Below are 24,103 nucleotides of genomic sequence, written 5' to 3' on the forward strand. Positions count from 1 at the left end.
TCCTTCAACTCTGCCACCTTCCCGGAAGACTGGAAACACGCTGAACTCACCGCCCTTCTGAAAAAACCAACAGCAGACCCCACCGAACTCAAAAACTACCGCCCCATCTCGCTTCTTCCATTCCCGGCCAAAGTCATCGAGAAAGCTGTCAACAACCAGCTCGCCGCCTTCCTCGAAGCCAACAAATCACTCGACCCCTCACAATCTGGCTTCCGAGCCAAACACAGCACAGAGACCGCCCTCATCGCAGCAACAGACGACATTCGAACTCTACTGGACAACGGAGACACAGTCGCCCTCATCCTCCTCGACCTCTCTGCAGCCTTCGACACAGTCTGCCACAGCACCCTTTTACAACGCCTCAGAAACATCGGAATCCAAGGAAAAGCACTAGAATGGATCACCTCGTTCCTCACCGGAAGAACCCAGAGAGTCCGCCTCCCACCATTCAAGTCCGAGGCCTCTGAAATCATCTGCGGCGTACCACAAGGATCCTCACTCAGCCCCACCCTCTTCAACGTATACATGAGCCCCCTTGCGGCCATCGCTCGCCAACACAATCTCAACATCATCTCCTACGCGGATGACACTCAACTGATCCTTTCTCTCACCAGGGATCCCAGCACCGCCAAAACTAACCTACACGAAGGAATGAAAGAAGTCGCAGAATGGATGAAACAAAGCCGTCTGAAACTGAACTCAGACAAAACAGAAGTCCTCATCTTAGGTACATCCCCCTCTGCTTGGGACGACTCCTGGTGGCCGGAAGCCCTCGGAAAAGCACCCATCCCGACAGACCACGCACGGAACCTAGGCGTCATCCTGGACTCTTCACTCTCAATGAACAGACAAGTCAACGCCGTATCCTCTTCCTGCTTTAACATCCTTCGCATGCTCAGAAAAACATTCCACTGGATCCCCTCCGAAACAAGGAAAACAGTCACCCATGCTCTGGTCACGAGCCGACTGGACTATGGAAACACCCTCTACGCAGGCACCACCGCTAAACTCCAGAAGAAACTCCAACGAATCCAAAACGCCTCAGCCAGGCTCATATTAGACATCCCACGCAACGAACACATCTCTGGTCACCTTAGAGACCTCCACTGGCTACCCGTCAATAAGAGGATCACTTTCCGACTGCTTACCCACGCACACAAATCACTCTACGACATCGGACCAGATTGCCTCAACTCTCGACTATCCTTCTACACCCCCTCCCGCCAACTTCGCTCTTCCAGCCAAGCCTTCGCCACTGTACCTCGCATCAACAAGACCACCATGGGAGGCAGATCCTTTTCATACCTGGCTGCCAAAACATGGAACTCACTCCCCGCTTACCTTCGCCTCACCCAGAATCACCTAGCGTTCAGAAAGCAGCTTAAAACGTGGATATTTGACAAATAATCCTCCTCCCCTTTCCTTAGCGCCTTGAAACCCTCTGGGTATGTAGCGCGCTATACAAATTTTTTGACTTGACTTGACTACGTCCAATAGAAAGCCTAACCCAAACCCAGTCCCAACCCAGTTCCCTGTCAATCATACAGGAAACCCTAAACCCTATCTCCAATAGAAAACCTAACCCTAGGCCTAGTCCCTACCCTATATTAAGTAACCAATCACACAGAAAACCCTGAGCCCTATTTCCAATAGAAAGCCTAACATTAGCCCTAGTCCTAACCCTAGACTACACAACAATCACACAAAAAACTCTAAGCCCTACGTCCAATAAAAAGCCTAGCCCCAGGAACCAATCCAAAACCCTAAACCTATCCACCAATCAGATCACTAACCCTAAGCCCTACACCAATAGAATCACTGATCCAGGACCCAATCAGAACCCTCAAATAACCAACCAATGAGAACACTAACCATAAACCAATAGAAACACCAGATGCAACCACCAATCAATGCCCCCAATAGTAGTCTATATAGGAATTCACTAAACACCCAGCAAAACCACGGGCATCACCTCCTCCCACGACCTCTGCGACAAGCTTGAATCCTACTTCCATCTGAAAATCATGGGCCTCTACGACCACTTCAATGACCAGACACCTGACGCCGGAACCACCCCCTCCCCAACAATGCCAGACAGCCTACCGTCTCCTCATGGACCCCAGTGACCACCGAAGTCACCACTTCGACCATGAAAGGCATCCACTCAGGAGCCCCCACAAACCCCTGCCTGCCACACATCTACCACAGTGCCGCCATCGCCCCAGAACTACGACGCACCATCAACACCGCCTTTAAGACCAGCACCTTCCCCAACAACTGGAAACGTGCAGAAGTCAGACCCCTGCTCAAGAAGCCCTCTGCGGACCCCACTGACCTCAAGAACTACCGACCCATCTTCCTCCTCCCCTTTGCGGCCAAAGTCACTTAGAAGATCGTCAATGCCCAGCTAACAAAATTCATTGAAGAAAACTCCATCCTTGCCCCCTCCCAATCCGTATTCTGCAGCAACCACAGCACTGAGACAGCTCTACTCGCCGTCACAGACGACATCCGCATCCTCCTCGACCAAGGGCACACCGCGGCTCTGATCCTACTTGATCTCTCTGCTCCATTTGACACCGTCTCCCACCGCACACTAACCACCAAGCTCCACAACACCGGCATACACGGAACCGCCCTCGACTGGATCCGCCCCTTCCTCTCTGCAGAACCCAAAGAATCAGACTGACACCCTTCCTCTCCAAACCTACGGAAATCAACTGCTGAATACCCCAAGGATTGTTGCTTAGCCCCATGCTCTTCAACATCTTCATGGCCCCCCTCGCCGCCATCGTCAAACAGCATGGACTCACCACCAGACTCCATTTCCAGGAAGGAATGATGGACGTTGCATCCTCAATGAGCAGCAGCTGGCTGAAGCTCAACTCGGAGAAGACAGAGGTCCTCGTCCTTGGACCCTCCCCCTCTGCATGGGACAGTACCTGGTGGCTCACCGCCCTCGGCAGCCCTCCAACCCCCATGGACCACGCCCGAAACCTTGGCATCGTCCTCGACTCCTCCCTCTCCATGACCCGACAGGTCTACGCCGTCACCTCTAGCTGCTTCAACACCCCCTGCATCCTCCGAAAGACCTTCAAACTGATCCCCACCGAAAAAAAGAAGACGGTCGCCCACACACTCATAACCAGCAGACTGGACAATGGAAACACCCTGTCCGCCGGGATCAACAGGTCTCTGCTCCACAAACTCCTGACCATACAGAACACCGCAGCCAGACGCGTCCTCTGCATCCCTCGACATGAACACATCACCCAACACCTGTGTAACCGCCACTGGCTCCCCATGGAGAAGAGCGTTACTTTCAAGAAACTCACCCATGCCTACAAATGCCTCCACAACACCGGCCCCCAATACCTCAACGAAAGGATCTCCTTCTACGTACCCAAGAGAAACCTCTGATTCGCCGACCTCGACGAAACCCCACGCAGCAGAAAAGCCAAAACAGGTGGAAGAGCCTTCTCATCGCGGCCAAGACCTGGAACAAGCTTGCAACCGACATCAGACGTTCCCCCTCTGTGAACATCTTCAGGAAGACACTCAAGACCTGGCTCTTCTACTGAAAAGAGCTGCTTCTCCCCCCCCTCTTCCCCCCAGCGCCTTGAGACCCTCATGGGAGAGTAGCACGCTTCCAAGTCCCCTAATTGATTGATTAGATCTAAAAGACGCCTACTTTCATATTCCAATTCATCCCGCTCATCTCAAATATCTCAGGTTTATGATAGCAGGCGAACATTACCATTACAAGGTACTTTCATTTGGCGTCATCACGGCCTCCAGAGTGTTCACCAAATGTCTTGCAGTAGTAGCTGCTCATCTCAGAAAACAATGTTTACATGTCTTCCCTTACCTGGACGGTTGGCTTATCGAAGCGAGCACTTACCAAAACTGTATACTACACACTCAGACAACAGTACACCTACTTCACCAGTTGGGTTTTACAATAAATGCACACAAATCTCACCTGTATCCGGCACAAGTGCAATCTTATCTGGGAGCTTCCAGCAACACTCTCAAAGCTCTAGCCACTCCAAATATAGCCAGGATTCACAATATCCAGGTCACACTATTACAATTTCAACCCAACCAATCATTACCAGCCAGAGTCTTCAGGCTGCTGCTGGGAATGATGAAACACACAAGGTGATGGACGGAATGTTGCACATTGGCAAAACATTCACCCCCAGTCACAGATCTGGGTTTAATCCATCGTTAGTTTGCTCACCAAGCCACCCCAGTTCAGAAATGGCTCTATGCAAACCAGTCTTGACCCTGTGCCTCATGGGAACAGTCAAGACCGAATTGCCATGCCATGTCTTTCCTGGACCGGAATCAAGCATCCTAGGACCGTTTTCTAGCTATCAGCCTTCATCAGCCAGGATAGGCTGACTCCAGTGGCGTAGTGAGCAAGGGACCCACGTCTGGGCATACCCTTCCCACATAGGGGGAACAGCAAAACACACAAGATGATGGACGGAATGTTGCACAATGGCAAAACATTCACCCCCAGTCACAGATCTGGGTTTAATCCATCGTTATTTTGCTCACCAAGCCAACCCACTTCAGAAATGGCCATATGCAAATCAGTCTTGACCCTGTGCCTCATGGGAACAGTCCAGACCGAACTTCCAAGCCATGTCTTCCCTGGACCGGAATCAAGCATCCTAGGACCGGTTTCTGGCTATCAGACTTCATCAGCCAGGATAGCTTGACTCCAGTGGCGTAGTGAGCAAGGGACCCACGTCTGGTCATACCCTTCCCACATAGGGGGAACAGCAAAACACACAAGATGATGGACGGAATGTTGCACAATGGCAAAACATTCACCCCCAGTCACAGATCTGGGTTTAAGCCATCGTTACTTTGCTCACCAAGCCACCCCAGTTCAGAAATGGCCATATGCAAATCAGTCTAGACCCTGTGCCTCATGGGAACAGTCCAGACCGAACTGCTAAGCCATGTCTTCCCTGGACCGGAATCAAGCATCCTAGGACTGGTTTCTGGCTATCAGCCTTCATCAGCCAGGATAGCTTGACTCCAGTGGCGTTGTGAGCAAGGGACCCTCGTCTGGGCATACCCTACCCACATAGAGGGAACAGAAAAACACACAAGATGATGGACAAAATGTTGCACAATGGCAAAACATTCACCCCCAGTCACAGATCTGGGTTTAATCCATTGTTATTTTGCTGACCAAGCCACCCCAGTTCAGACATGGCCTTATGCAAATCAGTCTTGACCCTGTGCCTCATGGGAACAGTCCAGACCGAACTGCCAAGCCATGTCTACCCTGGACCGGAATCAAGCATCCTAGGACCGGTTTCTGGCTATCAGCCTTCATCACAATAAAACAAGAAAGCTCCACCTGTATTAAATCATTAAGTGCTTATAAAGTCACTTGATATAGAAGGTCTCCCTCCCAGGAGAAAGAAGATCAGCAAAGCAACAAAAAAGTTATGAGTACATAGGTATGTTTTAATCAAAATTCAAAATTCATAAAGAGATAATTTATAAATTTGCAAGACATTTGATAACAAAACACAAAAACGGTTAATGATCCCCCACACAAGAATAAAACATTCTCACTCATTCATTCACAGACGTCCAGAGACTCACAAAGATCCATTCATTTAGGGAAACTAAAATTCTCAAACTAATCAAACAGGGGCGAAAACCTATGAGTTAGGGTACAATGAAGAAAGATTATAAATGGAGATACTCCTACTGAATAAGGTGTAGTATCAAATCGTTAGTGGATCAAAGTCCAACCAAATCAGAATTTGTAAATACAATAAATGTTGTCACAAAATAACAAAGTATAAACAGTAAGGAATACCTTTCTGCACAAATAATGACAATGGAAAAATATGGAGATACAATAGTAGACATAGGTATCGCCAGGTGAAATTCGCGGTGCCGACGTACGTTTCGGTGTGCGACCTCAGTGAGGTCTCACGTTCATCAGGGCACAAGTCAATAAAAGAACACTGGTGGGGGTATCTGGGAGGTCAAATTGAAAGGCGCACAAGTCGGCAGGTAACAGGGGAGCAAATCAGTGCACCGGGGAAGGTGGAACAAGGTCGGGATACACGCTGGCCAAATGCTGAGCGAGGCGTCAAAAAGGAGTAGAAAGATAACCGAGTGGAGAACTCCAAATAAGGAGTCCCGGGCTCAAAACTGGAACGATGGGCTGCAGTGGATGGTGATAGAAAATGTGGGCTGTCCGGGGGGCTGATGCTTGAAGGGGCAGAGAGGAAGTGGCAGCCCTTCAAGGGGCCCGGGTGGGGTCCTCCTGGGATCACGGAGCGCAGGATCTCAGTCTGAGTGGGGCGTGGAGTAGGCCTGATACAGGAATCGTGGTATCTACGGGCTGGAGGAAGTCTGGTTTCTGGCTATCAGCCTTCATCAACCTGGCTGAAGAGGATTATGAATCCGAACCCGGTCCCAGGATGCTTGTTTCCGGTCCAGGGAAGACATGGCTTGGCAGTTCGGGCTGGACTGTTCCCATGATGCACAGGGTCAGGCTGATTTGCATATGGCCATGTCTGAACTGGAGTGGTGGAGTGAGCTAAAGAATGGTGATGGATTAAACCCGGATCAGTTGACTGGGGGTGAGTGTTTGATTTGCTCAATCGCTCCGTCCATCATCCCGTTTGGTATCGCTTTGTTCGCCCTAAGTGTGGCAGGGTATGCTCAGACGTGGGTCCCTTGCTCACTCTACCACTGGATTCAAGATAACCTGGCTGAAGAGGATTATGAATCCAAAACCGGTCCCAGGATGCTCGTTTCCGGTCCAGGGAAGACATGGCTTGGCAGTTCGGGCTGGACTGTTCCCATGATGCACAGGGTCAGGCTGATTTGCATATGGCCATGTCTGAACTGGAGTGGCGGAGTGAGCTAAAGAATGGTGGTGGATTAAACCCAGATCAGTTGACTGGGGGTGAGTGTTTGATTTGCTCAATCGCTCCGTCCATCATCCCCTTTGGTATCGCGCTGCTGGGAATGATGGCATCCTGCGTTGCAATCGTACCTCATGCAAGACTTCACATGTGTCCTCTGCAGCACTGTCCAGCGAGTAAGTGCAATCAATCACAGGGTCTATTAACCGATCTAGTGTTGGTAGACAGTGGCACCCATCGCTCTCTGCAGTGGTTGAACCCTCAAAACTTAGCAAAAGGGCGGCCTTCCGTAGACCTGATTCCACAGACTATACTCACAACAGATGCATCATTAACAGGTTGGGGTGCCCATTTCAATATTACACAGTACAGCGCTGTGGTCGGACAAATACAAATGTCTTCACATCAACTACCTGAAACTTCTAGCAGTGTTCCTAGCACTCAAAGCTTTTCTCACCCAACTTGTAGGCAAGACTGTCTGAGTACGCACAGAGAACATCACAGCAATGTACTACCTACGGAAACAGGGAGGTACTCCCTCTCTCCAGCTGTCACGCTGTGCACAAAGCATTTGGAATTGGGCGATTCACCCAAAAATCTATCTCCTAGCAGAACACCTTCCAGGGATAGGCCATCAGATTGCAGCCCTGCTTAGCTGACACAGTCTGAGAAGCTAAGAAGTTCTTCTTCCCTACTTTCAAAAATGGGCTTTTCCACATATAGATCTGTTTGCAACAGTACACAACGCAAAATACCCAAACTTTACATCCAGGTTCCCACAACCAGCATCCAAAGGCAATGCCCTTTGGATGATTTGGTCAGGTATATCTGCTTATGCTTTTCCGCCTCTCCTGCTAATTCCATTACTTGTTCGGAAACTCAGACAAACATCCCTCACACTGATCTTAATAGCCCCCACATGGGCTCGCAACCTTGGTACACCACCCTGTTAGAACTCTCAGTGGTTCCACATCAAAAGCTACATCTCACACCTTGTCTCCTCACTCAGATCCATGGGGAAGTCGGACATCCAATTCCCAGAGAACTCAACCTAGCGATTTGGCTCCTGAAGTCATAGAGTTTGCTTATTTACAACTACAACCAGACTGTATGAATATTCTCAAGGAAGCTAGAAAGCCAACTACTAGAGCATGTTATGCAGCAAATGGAAACGTTTTGTTTCCTATTGTAACAACAACAATATCAATTATCTTGATGCGTTTGTGCGGAATAATTTGTTAACTGTTGCATTTACAGCAATGTGGATTAACTTACACATCCATTTGTTTACACCTGGGAGTCGTAGCTGCATACTTGCAAAATAGACAACACCTATCTCTCTTCAGAGTACCAGTGATTAAAGCCTTCATGGAAGGATTAAAAAGGGTTATACCACCAAGTAGTCGCCCTGCTCCAGAGTGGAACTTAAACATAGTCCTTACAAGGGTAAAGGGCCCGCCTTTTGAACCAATGCACAAATGTCAGTTACAATTCCTATCATGGAAAGTTGCTTTCCCCATAACGATACCCTCACTAAGGAGAGTTGATGAACTTCAGGCATTAACTATCCAAGAGCCTTTCTTTCAACTTCACAAAGATAGAGTTGTTCTACGTACCAATCCTAAATTTCTCCTTAAAGTAGTTTCTGCTTAGGGGTAATTCATGTGCGAAATCAAATTAAAATAATATAACATTAGCATTTTCATTATTAATTGAACCATCGTAATTCATGTATAGAATTTATGTGCTTCAATGATAATAGAAGCAGATAAAAGTAATTAGCAGTATAAGCACATTGAACAAAATAAACAGTTCCACCATCTTTCTAAAACAATGTACATATGGCAAGCATAGAACAACTGTAAGTAGCTTTTTCCTACAGTGCTTTCCCGTGTGTCTGTTGGTCTCTGTGTTTCTGTCTCCCATTCCCTGTAGGGAAAGTATGTAGCTCCCCATTGTAGAAGAGTCGGTCAAGAAGGAGCACACTGCATTGAATAATTTCTTGGTATGCACTTTTTATTAGTATTACAGGAAATCACAATGATTGATTGTCTCTTTTATATTCTTCTTTCCCACAGGGTCTTCCACTTCAGTCCCTTAGGTGAGCCTCGACCGCCGTCGTCCCTCAGACTGAAGGAAAAGACTCAGGTAAGTGTTTTTGATTTATGGTTTAGTCAAGGGAGGATGTGAGGGATAAATAATAGCTATGCATAAATGGGAAGGGAGGGAGTAGAGGTTGGAGCAACCAAAAGAAAAAGAGTAGCCGATGATTTCTGCTCTTGTCTTTCTTTTCTGTCTCACTTATTTCCTTTTCCCTGGGTCCATTTCACTCCACAGCCTCCCCTCCCGTCCCTCTTATACTCAGCCCCTTTCCAAAACCCCGTAGACCCCCACGCACCTGGAAGAGCCACGTCACTCCGGGGCCGTGGCGTGGTGACTCCACGTCCTTCAGTGAGGTCTGGTAGTAGATCATGCCTCCAGGTATTCTGAGGCTATTCGCCTCAGGACTACCACTGCCCCTGCAGTGGCTAGTGCCCTCATTAGCATCTTTACCAGGGTGGGCTTCCCTAAGGAGGTGGTGTCATACCGAGGTACCAACTTCATGTCTGGCTACTTGAAACACATGTCGAAGGAGTGTGGCGTGAATTACTGGTTCACTACCCTCTACCACCCACAATGTAATGGCTTTGTTTTGTTTTGTTTTTTTAGAAATTTATTTTAATTTTGTCAACATACAACCTGGCAGTCAGAGTATACAGAGACATATCATACGAATATGTTCTACGTAAGTAGGTTAATCAAGAAGCAGTCACTAATTACACATGCACTAATCTGCCTTCCCATTCTCCAGGTGATCAATAAGTGTCCCATTCCCCTAATTGGGAATGTACCTTATAATTATCATATGGAGACACCTCCCTGCTCATCCCCAGTGTCGTAGTCTTTTGCCTCGTCAGTTTCAGAGCCAGAGTCTGTGTCTGTTGTCACTCGGGAAGCAGGAGCTTGGAGTTATCTGTATGAGCACAGCAAGTGTTTAGTGTATCCTCAAATATGTCATCCTTTCTGCTAAGGCGCATATGTGTCTCCTCAGCTAGGGCCCAGTCGAGCGCATCTCTATGCCAGAGCGCAATCGTTGGGGCATGCTGGGACAGCCATGTGATTGCATTTTTTTTTAAAACATCTTTTTATTGAAAGAAACAGTTCCATCATAAGACACATCATGGAGCAGTGAAAGAGCAGTAGTGCTTACATTATAGAAAATCACATCAATTCAGTCATTAGCGGGTACAGTGATGTGATTGCATTTTTACGTCATGCCAGTACCATAGGCGACTGACCAAATTTATAGGTTATCTTGCGCCCTTCTGCCTAATAAACAGCATTTGGTTGTCAGATCAATACTTAGTTGTGTGGCATGCACCATTTCTTCGACAGCTTGTTGCCAGAAAGAGTGTATTGCATCGCAGGGCCATGGTTTATGTAAGAAATCAGCCGCCACTGTGTTGCAGCGCAGGCATATATCTGGGCAAGACACGACCATTCGATAAGGGTCTTGTGGCGTTAAGTAGGTTATTCGCAGAAAATTATAATGCATCAGTCGAAAATGGGCATTACTAAAAACCATGCATGCTAGTTCACAGGACCGACTGACAGTCTTTATCTTCCATTGGAATGTCAAAGTCTAAATTCCAGGCCTCTCGGGTCCGTGTGTAGTGTGTAGTGTCTACTGTACAGTTTAAAATGCAGCCCTTTGGGGGTGCGAGGGGTCGTGGCTCCTCCTCTTCCTTTCGGGGATGTTACAACCAATACCAGCAGTACCATCCCTATCCGGGCCAACCGCGTTACTCCTCCTCCCTGCAACAGCAGTCGTTTCGACAGGCGCAGGCTGCCTCTTACGAGCAGTACAGAGGGAAATCCAACTGCTGAGGTAGAGATTCCTCAAAAAAGCAGTGACAACTGCCAACTGTCAACCGCTCTTCCCATCAATCTGACCAAAGTTGGAGGGCGGATCTCCCATTTCTTCTCCAATTGGTCCGCAATAACTACAGATCGATGGGTTCTGGACATAGTGTCCAGAGACTACAGTGGAATTTATGAAATTCCCTCCAAATTCTCCCCAAGAGGTCCCCCTCCTGCCCGTCTGAAGGAACTTTAATGCCAAATCAATCTCATGTTAAGGAAAGGAGCGATCAAAGTGTACCGAATCGTCAAAGGGATGCAGGCTTCTATTCCAGATTCTTCCAAATCAAGGAAAAATCGGGGGAGTGGAGCCCCATTCTGGACATTCGTTCCCTCAAAAAGATTCTCAAGAAGCAAACTTTCCGGATGTTGTCTCTCCAAGAAGTGCTTCAATTACTGTCTTAAGGGGATTACAAGCCAACACTGGACCTTCAAGATGCCTATTTTAATGTCCCTATCCTACCCAGACACAGAAAATTCCTGCGCTTCAGAGTGGCTGGCAGAGATTTCCAATTCCAAGTCCTTCCATCTGGCCTTCGCTCTGCACCCGAATGTTCACTACGGTCTTGGCACCGGTGGCAGCATATCTTGGTCAAGCTGGTGTCCAAATATTTCGCTACCTCGACGACTGCCTTATAAAGGCACAGTCGTTCGCAGTCGCAAGCAGACACACTCAATCATGACTGTCTCTGTGTCTTTCCATCACTCTGGAGAAGTCTCAGTTCACCCCCTCTCAAGTGTGGGCCTTCTTGGGGGCCATCATAGACACACAGCAAACAAGGGCTTTTGTCTCAAACGAAAGACAACAGCGGATTTCCAAACTGGCAACTCTCCTGCGCACATAAAAGTATGTTTCTGTTCGACAGTTCAAATCGCTTCTGGGGATGCTGTCTTCCTGTATCCCCCTAATTCCCAACTGTCGCCTCAAAATTGGACTCCGACTGGAGAAACTCGGCAACCAATTGCAACAAGTCTCAGGGTCCTTAAACAATGTCATCAACATCACGTCTCAGATACGAAGAGCATTGCTACGGTGGACTCGCATACCAAACATCTCAGCAGTTAGTTTGTAGTGGACACTCCAAGTTTCATCCTCACGACAGATGCCTTCTTCGAATGGTGGGTAGCGCATCTTCAAGCCCTCACAGTCAAGGGGAAATGGGACACCCACCTATGAACTTGGCACTTAAACCTTTTGGAGTTACTGGCGATATTCCCGGCTCTAAAGTCCTTTTGCACCCTCATTCAAGGAGCTCAAGTGTTGATCCGAATGGACAACACAAAAAGCATGCATTATGTAACCAAACAAGGGGGCACGAGATCCACTTTGCTATCCCTACAAGCTCAGCAAATTTGGGATTGGGGCGATTCAACATCAGGTCACTTTAACAGCAGTTCATGTTTCGGGTGTGTCCAACCTACTAGCGGACTCCCTGAGCAGGTCGGTCTTGTCAAACCACTAGTGGGAACTTCATCAGCCGGCACTGGACCGCATTTATCCGCTTTGCAGACACCCCAATATGGATTTATTTGCGACCAACGTGAACCGCAAATGCCCATTCTATGCAAGTTGGCTTCCCCACTCAGAATCGTGCGGGAATGCGTTTTTGATGAACTGGTCAAAAATATATGCTTACGCTTTTCCACCAATTCCTCTAGTAGTAAGGGTACTTTGGAAAATGCAGAAAGAACCCTGCAGCATTCTTCTCATAGTCCCCAGATGGCCTCGCCAATTCTGGTTTATGGAGCTCCTCCTCCCTGTCGGAGTGCAATCCAATTTGGCTGTGCCCAATTACGAATCTTCTTACTATGAACCACGGCCTGATCTGCCATCCGGATCCAACTTCTCTGCGATTGGCAGCCTGGCGCCTGAACACTATGAGTTTGACAATTTGATTATTCCTCCGACTGCAGGGAGGTCCTCACTAACGCTAAAGCACCCTCCACTATCAAAACCTACAAACTCAAGTGGAAACGGTTCTATCTTTGGTGTGAAGCTTCAAATTCAAATTCTTCAGTTTAACTCTGAGAAGACAGAGATTCTACACTGTGCAGTAGGTAGAATGCCTCCTAAACTTCCGCTTGAGTTTTGGCCAACATCCCCTTCTACTCCATTGGCTCCCAAATGCGTGGTACGTAATCTGGGAGTCATGGTTGATAGCAAATTGACATTAGAAACTGTCAACAGAACAGCTGGAAGTTGTTTTACTCTGATCAGAGCATTTCGGAAAATCCTTCTGATGTTCTCTTAACAGAACAGAGCGATGATAGTCCGGAGCACCATCCTCAGTAAGCTGGACTATTGTGATGCCCTGTTACTAGAATCCCCGCAATATCTGATTGAGAGATTGCAGAGTAAAAACCATGGTGGCCAAACTGGTACTAGTGCAACCACGCCGCTCCTCCGCCTCCCGGGCACTCTCAGATTTACACTGGCTGCCAGTCTCGCAGAGGATACGATTTAAGGCACTATGTATAGTATTTAAGGCTCCACGTGGGCACGGGCCTAAATCTCTGTAGGAGAAACTGACATGGTATGTCCCTCCACGAGCACTGCGCTCCTCATCGGCTAATCTGGTGAGGGTGCCTAGAGTTAGGAAAGCCAAATCAGAAGGTAGGGCCTTCACTGCGGCAGCGTCCCGCCTTTGGAATACTTTTCCGTTTGATACGAGACAAATAGACAACATCCTGCAGTTTAGAAAATGGTTAAAAACCTGGCTCTACCCTCGAGTAGGCTGCTTGGCATCCTGCTAACTCCATCCTGGCAGGGGACACAGTCTCTCGGCCCTAAGCTAGTCGCCTGTATCACAGCGCCAGGTTACCCGTAGGGTGTCAGTTGCGCTTTACAAATAGTGATAAAATAAATAAATAAATGTTCACCCTGTTCACTCTACGCCAGAGCAGCTTCTGCCTTTTTTCTTACAATTAGCAAAATCAGGCCTCTCTCACTCTACCCTGAAGGTTTTTATGGCCGCAATTTCCAGATTCCGGCAGGATGGCTCCAATTCTCTTTATTCTTCAAGAATTATTCAACAATTTTTCAAAGGCTTATTTCAGATGTTCCCTCCAATTCGACACCCGCCTCCTCCTTGGCATCTGAACATTGTGTTGGCACAACTCATGAAGTCCCCATTTGAGCCCATTCGTAGGGCTGATCTTAAATTCATCTCCTGGAAGACATTGCTGCTTTTAGCTCTTACTTCAAGTCAGCGAGATACAAGCTTTTACTATCAAACCTCCTTTTCTTCAATTCACCAAAGACGCTCTAATCTAGCCTTTATTCCAAAAGTTCCATCTGATTTCAACCTGAATGAGACGGTCATCTGAAAGACTTTTTTCCCTAATCCATAGTCGGCAGCAGAAAAGACTTTACATTCTCTAGATGTTAAGAGATGTTTGACATTTTATTTGCAAAGAACAACCAGTATCTGTAAAACTGATCAGCTCTTCACAGCCTACGGCAGGATGCGTAAAGAACCTCCAGTTGCTAAACAGACTATTGCACGTTGGATATCTAGAGCAATTTCCTTTTGCCATCAGCAAGCAGGCAAGACACTTCATGTAACGATTAAAGTGCTCTCTACTAGAGCAGTCTCCTCTTCTACTTCTCTCTTTGCTGGTGTGCCTCTTCATCAGATTTGCAGAGCTGCGACCAAGCACTACTGTCTGGAAGCTGCCAACAATGTTGACACAGCTGTGGGGCAAGCGGTGCTACGTAATCTTTTTAAGTAAGGTGAGCCTCTGTTTCTTACCTCCTCCTGCACACAATGTATATATGTATATATTTCTGCTTTTGCAGATGTGCCCATGTTTACTGCTATACTGTAATATACGTATATGTATTCTCTCGTACTCTGTTTACAATGTACTTATGGCTTACTATGCACATTTTTCGAATTACTTCTATCTACCCTGATTGAGGCATGTGAATCTATGAAAGATACCACGATACTGGAGAACATAAGTTACTTATCTGAAAACTGTGCTTCTCCAGTATTGATATCTTTCATAGATTTACATGTGACTCACCCACCTCCCCTTAGAGGCTCCCCTCTTCTCCTTGGCTCTTATGCCACACTTGTGCCAAAAAATTGGAGAGCCTGAGACTCTGAGGAGAAGGTTCCAGAGGGTGCTGTCACCTGATTGGCTGGAGTTTGGACCATATCTAATGACTTAGACATGACGGTCGCCCTCACTCTATCTATCTATCGACCTCACTCTATCTATCACTCTATCTATCGCCCTCACTCTATCTATCGCCCTCACTCTATCTATCGCCCTCACTCTATCTCCCTCACTCTATCTATCGCCCTCACTCTATCTATCTTTCGCCCTCACTCTATCTATCTATCGCCCTCACTCTATCTATCTTTTGCCCTCACTCTATCGCCCTCACTCTATCTATCTATCGCCCTCACTCTATCGCCCTCACTCTATCTATCGCCCTCACTCTATCTATCTATCGCCCTCACTCTATCGCCCTCACTCTAGCTATCTATCGCCCTCCCTCTATCTATCTATCGCCCTCACTCTATCTATCTATCGCCCTCACTCTATCGCCCTCACTCTAGCTATCTATCGCCCTCCCTCTATCTATCTATCGCCCTCACTCTATCTATCGCCCTCACTCTATCTATCGCCCTCACTCTATCTATCGCCCTCACTCTATCGCCCTCACTCTATCTATCGCCCTCACTCTATCTATCTATCGCCCTCACTCTATCGCCCTCACTCTAGCTATCTATCGCCCTCCCTCTATCTATCTATCGCCCTCACTCTATCTATCTATCGCCCTCACTCTATCTCCCTCACTCTAGCTATCTATCGCCCTCCCTCTATCTATCTATCGCCCTCACTCTATCTATCTATCGTCATCACTCTATCTATCGCCCTCACTCTATCGCCCTCACTTTATCTATCGCCCTCACTCTATCTATCTATCTATCTATCTATCGCCCTCACTCTATCTATCTATCTATCTATCGCCCTCACTCTATCTATCGTCATCACTCTATCTATCGCCCTCACTCTATCTATCGCCCTCACTTTATCTATCACCCTCACTCTATCTATCTATCTATCTATCGCCCTCACTCTATCTATCTATCTATCGCCCTCACTCTATCTATCTATCGCCATCACTCTATCTATCTATCGCCCTCACTCTATCTATCTATCGCCCTCACTCTATCTATCGCCCTCACTCTATCTATCGCCCTCACTCTATCTATCGCCCTCACTCTATCGCCCTCACTCTATCTATCGCCCTCACTCTATCTATCTATCGCCCTCACTCTATCGCCCTCACTCTAGCTATCTATCGCCCTCCCTCTATCTATCTATCGCCCTCACTCTATCTATCTATCGCCCTCACTCTATCTCCCTCACTCTAGCTATCTATCGCCCTCCCTCTATCTATCTATCGCCCTCACTCTATCTATCTATCGTCATCACTCTATCTATCGCCCTCACTCTATCGCCCTCACTTTATCTATCGCCCTCACTCTATCTATCTATCTATCTATCTATCTATCGCCCTCACTCTATCTATCTATCTATCTATCGCCCTCACTCTATCTATCGTCATCACTCTATCTATCGCCCTCACTCTATCTATCGCCCTCACTTTATCTATCACCCTCACTCTATCTATCTATCTATCTATCTATCGCCCTCACTCTATCTATCTATCTATCGCCCTCACTCACTCTATCTATCGCCCTCACTCTATCTATCGCCCTCACTCTATCTAGCTATCGCCCTCCCTCACTCTATCTATCTATCTATCTATCTATCTATCTATCTATCTATCTATCTATCTATCTATCTATCTATCTATCTATCTATCGCCCTCCCTCTATCTATCGCCCTCACTCTATCTATCTTCCGCCCTCACTCTATCTATCGCCCTCCGTCTATCTATCTTTCGCCCTCACTCTATCGCCCTCACTCTATCTATCGCCCTTACTCTATCGCCCTCACTCTAGCTATCTATCTATCGCCCTTACTCTATCTAGCTATCTATCTATCGCCCTCACTCTATCTAGCTATCTATCGCCCTCACTCTATTGCCCTCACTCTATCTATCTATCGCCGTCTATCTATCTTTCGCCCTCACTCTATCGCCCTCACTCTATCACCCTCACTCTATCTAGCTATCTATCTATCGCCCTCACTCTATTTATCTATCTATCGCCCTCACTCTATCTAGCTATCGCCCTCACTCTATCTATCTTTCACCCTCACTCTATCGACCTCACTCTATCTATCGCCCTCACTCTATCTATCTATTGCCCTCACTCTATCGCCCTCACTCTAGCTATCTATCTATCGCCCTCACTCTATCTATCTATCGCCCTCACTCTATCTATCTATCGCCCTCACTCTATCTATCTATCGCCCTCACTCTATCGCCCTCACTCTAGCTATCTATTGCCCTCCCTCTATCTATCTATCGCCCTCACTCTATCTATCTATTGCCCTCACTCTATCTATCTATCGCCCTCACTCTATCGCCCTCACTCTAGCTATCTATCGCCCTCCCTCTATCTATCTATCGTCCTCACTCTATCTATCTATCGTCATCACTCTATCTATCTATCGCCCTCACTCTATCTATCGCCCTCACTTTATCTATCGCCCTCACTCTATCTATCTATCTATCTATCGCCCTCACTCTATCTATCTATCTATCGCCCTCACTCTATCTATCTATCGCCATCACTCTATCTATCTATCGCCCTCACTCTATCTATCGCCCTCACTTTATCTATCGCCCTCACTCTATCTATCTATCTATCGCCCTCACTCTATCTATCTATCTATCGCCCTCACTCTATCTATCTATCGCCCTCACTCTATCTATCGCCATCACTCTATCTATCTATCGCCATCACTCTATCTATCTATCGCCCTCACTCTATCTATCGCCCTCACTCTATCTATCGCCCTCACTCTATCTATCTATCGCCCTCACTCTATCTATCGCCCTCCGTCTATCTATCTTTCGCCCTCACTCTATCGCCCTCACTCTATCTATCGCCCTTACTCTATCGCCCTCACTCTAGCTATCTATCTATCGCCCTTACTCTATCTAGCTATCTATCTATCGCCCTCACTCTATCTAGCTATCTATCGCCCTCACTCTATTGCCCTCACTCTATCTATCTATCGCCGTCTATCTATCTTTCGCCCTCACTCTATCGCCCTCACTCTATCACCCTCACTCTATCTAGCTATCTATCTATCGCCCTCACTCTATCTATCTATCTATCTATCTATCGCCCTCACTCTATCTAGCTATCGCCCTCACTCTATCTATCTTTCGCCCTCACTCTATCGACCTCACTCTATCTATCGCCCTCACTCTATCTATCTATTGCCCTCACTCTATCGCCCTCACTCTAGCTATCTATCTATCGCCCTCACTCTATCTATCTATCTATCTATCTATCTATCTATCTATCTATCTATCTATCTATCTATCTATCTATCTATCTATCTATCTATCGCCCTCCCTCTATCTATCTATCGCCCTCACTCTATCTATCTATCGTCATCACTCTATCTATCGCCCTCACTCTATCTATCTATCGCCCTCACTTTATCTATCGCCCTCACTCTATCTATCTATCTATCTATCTATCTATCTATCTATCTATCTATCTATCTATCTATCTATCTATCTATCGCCCTCACTCTATCTATCGCCCTCACTCTATCTAGCTATCGCCCTCCCTCACTCTATCTATCTATCTATCTATCTATCTATCTATCTATCTATCTATCTATCTATCTATCTATCTATCTATCTATCTATCTATCTATCTATCTCCCTCCCTCTATCGCCCTCCCTCTATCTATCGCCCTCACTCTATCTATCTATCGCCCTCACTCTATCTATCTATCGCCCTCACTCTATCTATCTATCGCCCTCACTCTATCTATCTATCGCCCTCACTCTATCTATCGCCCTCCGTCTATCTATCTTTCGCCCTCACTCTATCGCCCTCACTCTATCTATCGCCCTCACTCTAGCTATCTATCTATCGCCCTTACTCTATCTAGCTATCTATCTATCGCCCTCACTCTATCTAGCTATCTATCTATCGCCCGCACTCTATCGCCCTCACTCTATCTATCTATTGCCGTCTATCTATCTTTCGCCCTCACTCTATCGCCCTCACTCTATCACCCTCACTCTATCTATCTATCTATCGCCCTCACTCTATCTAGCTATCGCCCTCACTCTATCTATCTTTCGCCCTCACTCTATCGACCTCACTCTATCTATCGCCCTCACTCTATCTATCTATTGCCCTCACTCTATCGCCCTCACTCTAGCTATCTATCTATCGCCCTCACTCTATCTGTCTATCTATCTATCGCCCTCACTCTATCTATCTATCGCCCTCCCTCTATCTATCGCCCTCACTCTATCTATCTATCGTCATCACTCTATCTATCGCCCTCACTCTATCTATCGCCCTCACTTTATCTATCGCCCTCACTCTATCTATCTATCTATCTATCTATCTATCTATCTATCTATCTATCTATCTATCTATCTATCTATCTATCTATCTATCGCCCTCACTCTATCTATCTATCGCCCTCACTCTATCTATCGCCCTCCATCTATCTATCGCCCTCACTCTATCTATCTATCGCCCTCACTCTATCTATCTATCGCCCTCACTCTATCTATCTCTCACCCTCACTCTATCTATCTATCGCCATCACTCTATCTATCTATCGCCATCACTCTATCTATCTATCGCCCTCATACTATCTATCGCCCTCAGTCTATCTATCGCCCTCACTCTATCTAGCTATCGCCCTCCCTCACTCTATCCATCTATCTATTGCCCTCACTCTATCTATCTATTGCCCTCACTCTATCTATCTATCGCCCTCACTCTATCTATCTATCGCCCTCACTCTATCTATTGCCCTCTCTATCTATCTATCTATCACCCTCACTCTATCTATCTATCTATCTATCTATCGCACTCACTCTATCTATCGCCATCACTCTATCTATTGATCGCCCTCACTCTATCTGTCTATCGCCCTCACTCTATCTGTCTATCTATCTATCTATCTATCTATCTATCTATCTATCTATCTATCTATCTATCTATCTATCTATCTATCTATCTATCTATCTATCTATCTATTGCCCTCACTCTATCTATCGCCCTCCCTCCCTCTATCTATTGCCCTCCCTCTATCTATCTATCGCCCTCACTCTATCTATCTATCGCACTCACTCTATCTATATATCGCACTCACTCTATCTGTCGCATCACCACAGCATCACTCATCAGCACCACAGCATCACTCAGGGGCACCACAACATCACTATGTGCTACCACATCATCACTGAAAGCCACAGCATCACCCAGCGCCACCAAAACATCACTCAGCGCCACCACAGCAGCAATCTGTGCAACCATTCAACAACAACTAGTTCAAATATGTTCTCTCAATGTTTCAAGCTTTAATACAAATGTCACAAAAAGATGTTAATATTTCACTTCTGTTCTTCGATTTTCGTCACAATAAAATACACTGAACATAATCTTCACAAAAGTTATTTACAAAAATGTAAGCAATTGCCATTATAAATTACAATAACTTTTACTTAAGTATTAATTATTTAAAAAAATAAAAAGCCATTGATATTTGTAATATCAATACATCTAAGTCACGTAAATACAACACATATTGCATTACAAATGCTATAAGTGTCACCTTTGCGAACGTTAAAACTATTGGCATTGTAAATGACAAAGCTATTAATTTCTCTATTTTCAAAACCAACACATAAATAAAAAATGTGTCATTTACAGTACCATTAGCTCAAACTTTCCTAATGCGAGACCTATTGCATTGCAAATGCTTGTTATAATTACAAGGGTGTGACAACACCACATAACACCGAATAAGCAACAAGTGCAGATTAAACCACAGGGTTCAAATAAACCCACACACACACCGTAAGATTAAATCTGTACTAAACACACACGCTGCAATAACAGGTACATCATAGAAAGACTGATGGACATAATGAAGCGGACCTAGAGATACATGCATAGCACAGACAAGATAAAGGTCTTGATTTAGAGTTTGGTGAGCAAGGTACAAACGAATGGTCTGCCTGTAAATACATCAGACGACCATTCCTTTTAGAATCAAGCAGTCTGATGTATTTTTCTCTTATTCAGGACCACCAGGGAATACCTGGCAGTCGTGATGAGAATTTGTTTTTAAATGAATCCCACTTCCTGGGAGTAAATTAATCAGGGAGAAAGTTCCAAGGGTGTGAGGATGATTAGTTATTGGTTTTCAAAAACAAACTCCTGCTTTGGAAGCTTGTTTTTGAAAAACACAAAAGTTGGTGAATGGCCGCCTGAAACATCCCCAAGGGATCCAGAGAATTGTAGATCAACTTCCTATAGATGGTTGAGATTGCTTTTTCGGTTGGGGATTAGTTAGCAGCTGGTCCTCCAGTGGGGTTGCATCAGTCAACTTCCCCCCTTCCCAGATGTGACCTTGCAGAGCGTGACCCACATGCAAATGTCAGAACCGTTTTTAGTCACCTAATTCATACTTTTGTTGTAGGATCGTGAAGGACACAAGCGCCTGTCCCCTCCACACATCGCCCGGCCTTTTAAGCTAATCAATCCCCATTTTGTGAAGCCCTGCAATCCTCCCACTGCACTTAGGAGATCACCATCATACAGTGGAGTAATTCCAGTCATCTTACCTTCTCAGCCTAAACACTTGGTAGCCTCTCTCCACACCCTTACCACTGATTGGGTATGAGTAGGTAGAGAGCACTCATACTTTCTTCAATACAGCACCAGGGTGGGGTAACCTCTCTTGCCCATGGCCAATCTATCTACCCGGTAAGCAGGATCCTCACAGTCCGCAAAAACCCAGTTTTTGACTGCCACCAGCTGCGTGTCCCAGTAATACTTGAGAATGCTCCGGACCGCCAGTCCACCTTAATGAACTCCCCTCTGCAACTTACTCAGCGTGAAGCGCCACCATCCCACAACAGGAGCCAAAGTTCTCAGTCTACCTTTTAAAAATAAAATGTCTGGTGGGATCTTAAAGGACGTTTTTTCCACGATGTACAGGAGACCTTGGAGGGTCATCACTTTAAATAGGACCACCCGGCCCAGTAAGGAAAGCGGGAGCACCCGCAAGTGTGGGGCATCCCAGCAAAGCTGGTCTAATTTCGGAAGTATGTTCCTGCCTGTGCTCTCTTGTAAATAACACGCCCAAATATTTAAAGCCATGTAGTGCCTCCCGAACTGTGCACCTAGAGTGCAGCCGCAGGGTCCCTGCCACCAGCAGGAATGTTAAGGACTTCTTCCAGTTGATCTTATATCCTGAATAATCTCTATATATGTGAAAAATGTGTAGGATTCATTCACTTGAGAAGGCTGGCTACGTGTCCTACAGCAAAACACCCAGCGTAGGGGGAGATTCTCTCATCCCACTCCTGAACAACTGGAATACCCCATATGAGAGGTCCTGGCGAACCTACGCGCGTGAGAAGAACATAGGAGACAAGGAACATCCCTGTCGGACGGCAAAGACTCGGAAGACTGTTTTATTGGCGCGCATGCGCGCTAGAGAGGCCACATACAAGAGCTTGACAGCAGCGCCACTGGTTCAGCAAAGGAATCCCCTGTCGCATGTGGTATGCCATTAATGTGTCGGAGATATAAGCGCGTTCCCTGGTGTGGCATGAATCCCGATTGATCAGAATGAACCACTGTTGCAATTACTGTCCGCAGGCAGATCGCCAGGGCCTACGCAAGGACCTTAGTCTCAAAATTAAGCAGGTAGAGAGGTCTATAAGACCCACACTCAGATGCTGCTTCATTGTTTTTTGGGATGACCACCACCTCAGACATTCTTTGGTCCTCTGGGAGACACCCTTATTTTCAGGCAGTCTGAAACCTCCTCTGGAGGCACTCCCTGATTTTATCCTTCATGCTTTTATATAATTCTAAGGGGAGCTCATTGGACCCCGTCGCTTGCCCTGTTTGCAAGGTTCTTATTGTCTTATTTATTTAGTCTACTGTCAAGTCTTGGTCTAGTGCGTCTCGGTCCTCATTCGTTAGCATTGGCAGGGTCAGGTCTTTCAGGAAGTCTCTCCCAGTATTTCCGCCTCCTTGTTGTCAGTGTCCTCAAGGATCACTGGCTTGAATTCATCCTATAGCACGCAAGCTGATCCAACAGGCCGCCCGTTCTCCTTAAAATAGAAGTCTGCTCCATCTCTCATACAAGCTTTGAACATCTTGTCTTTTAAATATCACGGCTCAACCCTTGGGGGTAGCATGAAGTCCACAACTGGACCAACGAGTTGCACCTCAACCAGCGAATGGTCTAAGATTCCCCCTGCTATGTGCGTAGCGGCTCTAAAATCATCTTTATGGACAGTCTGGGTGAAAAGATAGTGCAGGCATGCCAGACTACCATGTGCTGCAGACAGGTGCGTCCGGTTCTGATCCCCTCTTCCCCATTAGGGGCATATAGGAGTATCATGAATATAGTATAGTGTCAGTTCTGTCACTCCAGTCACCCCAGTGCGTGTATGCTGTCGTAAGTGTCTTACCCTTTCACAGGATGAGTCAGTCTTGTCTGGGTCTCTTTCCTGTTTCCCTGTACTTGAATGGCACGCCTGAACACTCGAGAGAGCAGTGACCCACCAGCAGGCTTTTGAGGAGCCCTTTTGTCCTGGATGTAGGGCTGCATACAGTAGGGCACCCACTCTGTCTATTCTTTGCCTTTGCCTGAAGATCAGCAGTCCCAAGGTAGCAGTCACACCTGGCCTGTCGGTAAGTGCAGCCCCTCTGGAGGCCCGACCGTCAGCAATTGAGCCCACACTGTGGCCGGCTGGACCGCAGGCGTAAGCTCAGACAGGGTGTTCGACACTGGAGTAGTTGTAGTCCCTCATGGACCTCTGACACAGAGTAGTCTGGAATTTATCAGCTAAAAGCCCAACACAGGCTCTCCAGAAAGCCAGTAGATTCAGACTCTGTTGTGTTAGGAAATTGGCAAATGCAACCTTGACGGGCCGTTGGCAGCACACAATCGTCCAACTGGGCGTCAACAATCACGTTGTCATAGAGTTTTATTTTCTGCCTTGAACTGTTGGGAGAGTCTTAGCGGCGCGGGGGGGGGGGTAAGTCCCTCAGACTAGT

General features: G+C 46.7%; 1 long non-coding RNA gene across 1 annotated transcript in view; it reads left to right on the top strand.

The window, feature by feature from the left end:
- LOC144805749 (uncharacterized) overlaps positions 1-9,072 on the top strand; it is a 164,722-nt gene extending 155,650 nt beyond the window's left edge. Inside the window, exon 3 of the long non-coding RNA XR_013605593.1 lies at positions 8,996-9,072. This is a non-coding gene — a long non-coding RNA (uncharacterized LOC144805749). The remainder of the gene's footprint in view (positions 1-8,995) is intronic.
- Positions 9,073-24,103: the final 15,031 nt, after the last annotated feature.

Source organism: Lissotriton helveticus, assembly GCF_964261635.1.
Source record: "Lissotriton helveticus chromosome 1_1 unlocalized genomic scaffold, aLisHel1.1 SUPER_1_unloc_21, whole genome shotgun sequence".
Lineage (NCBI taxonomy): Eukaryota > Metazoa > Chordata > Amphibia > Caudata > Salamandridae > Lissotriton > Lissotriton helveticus.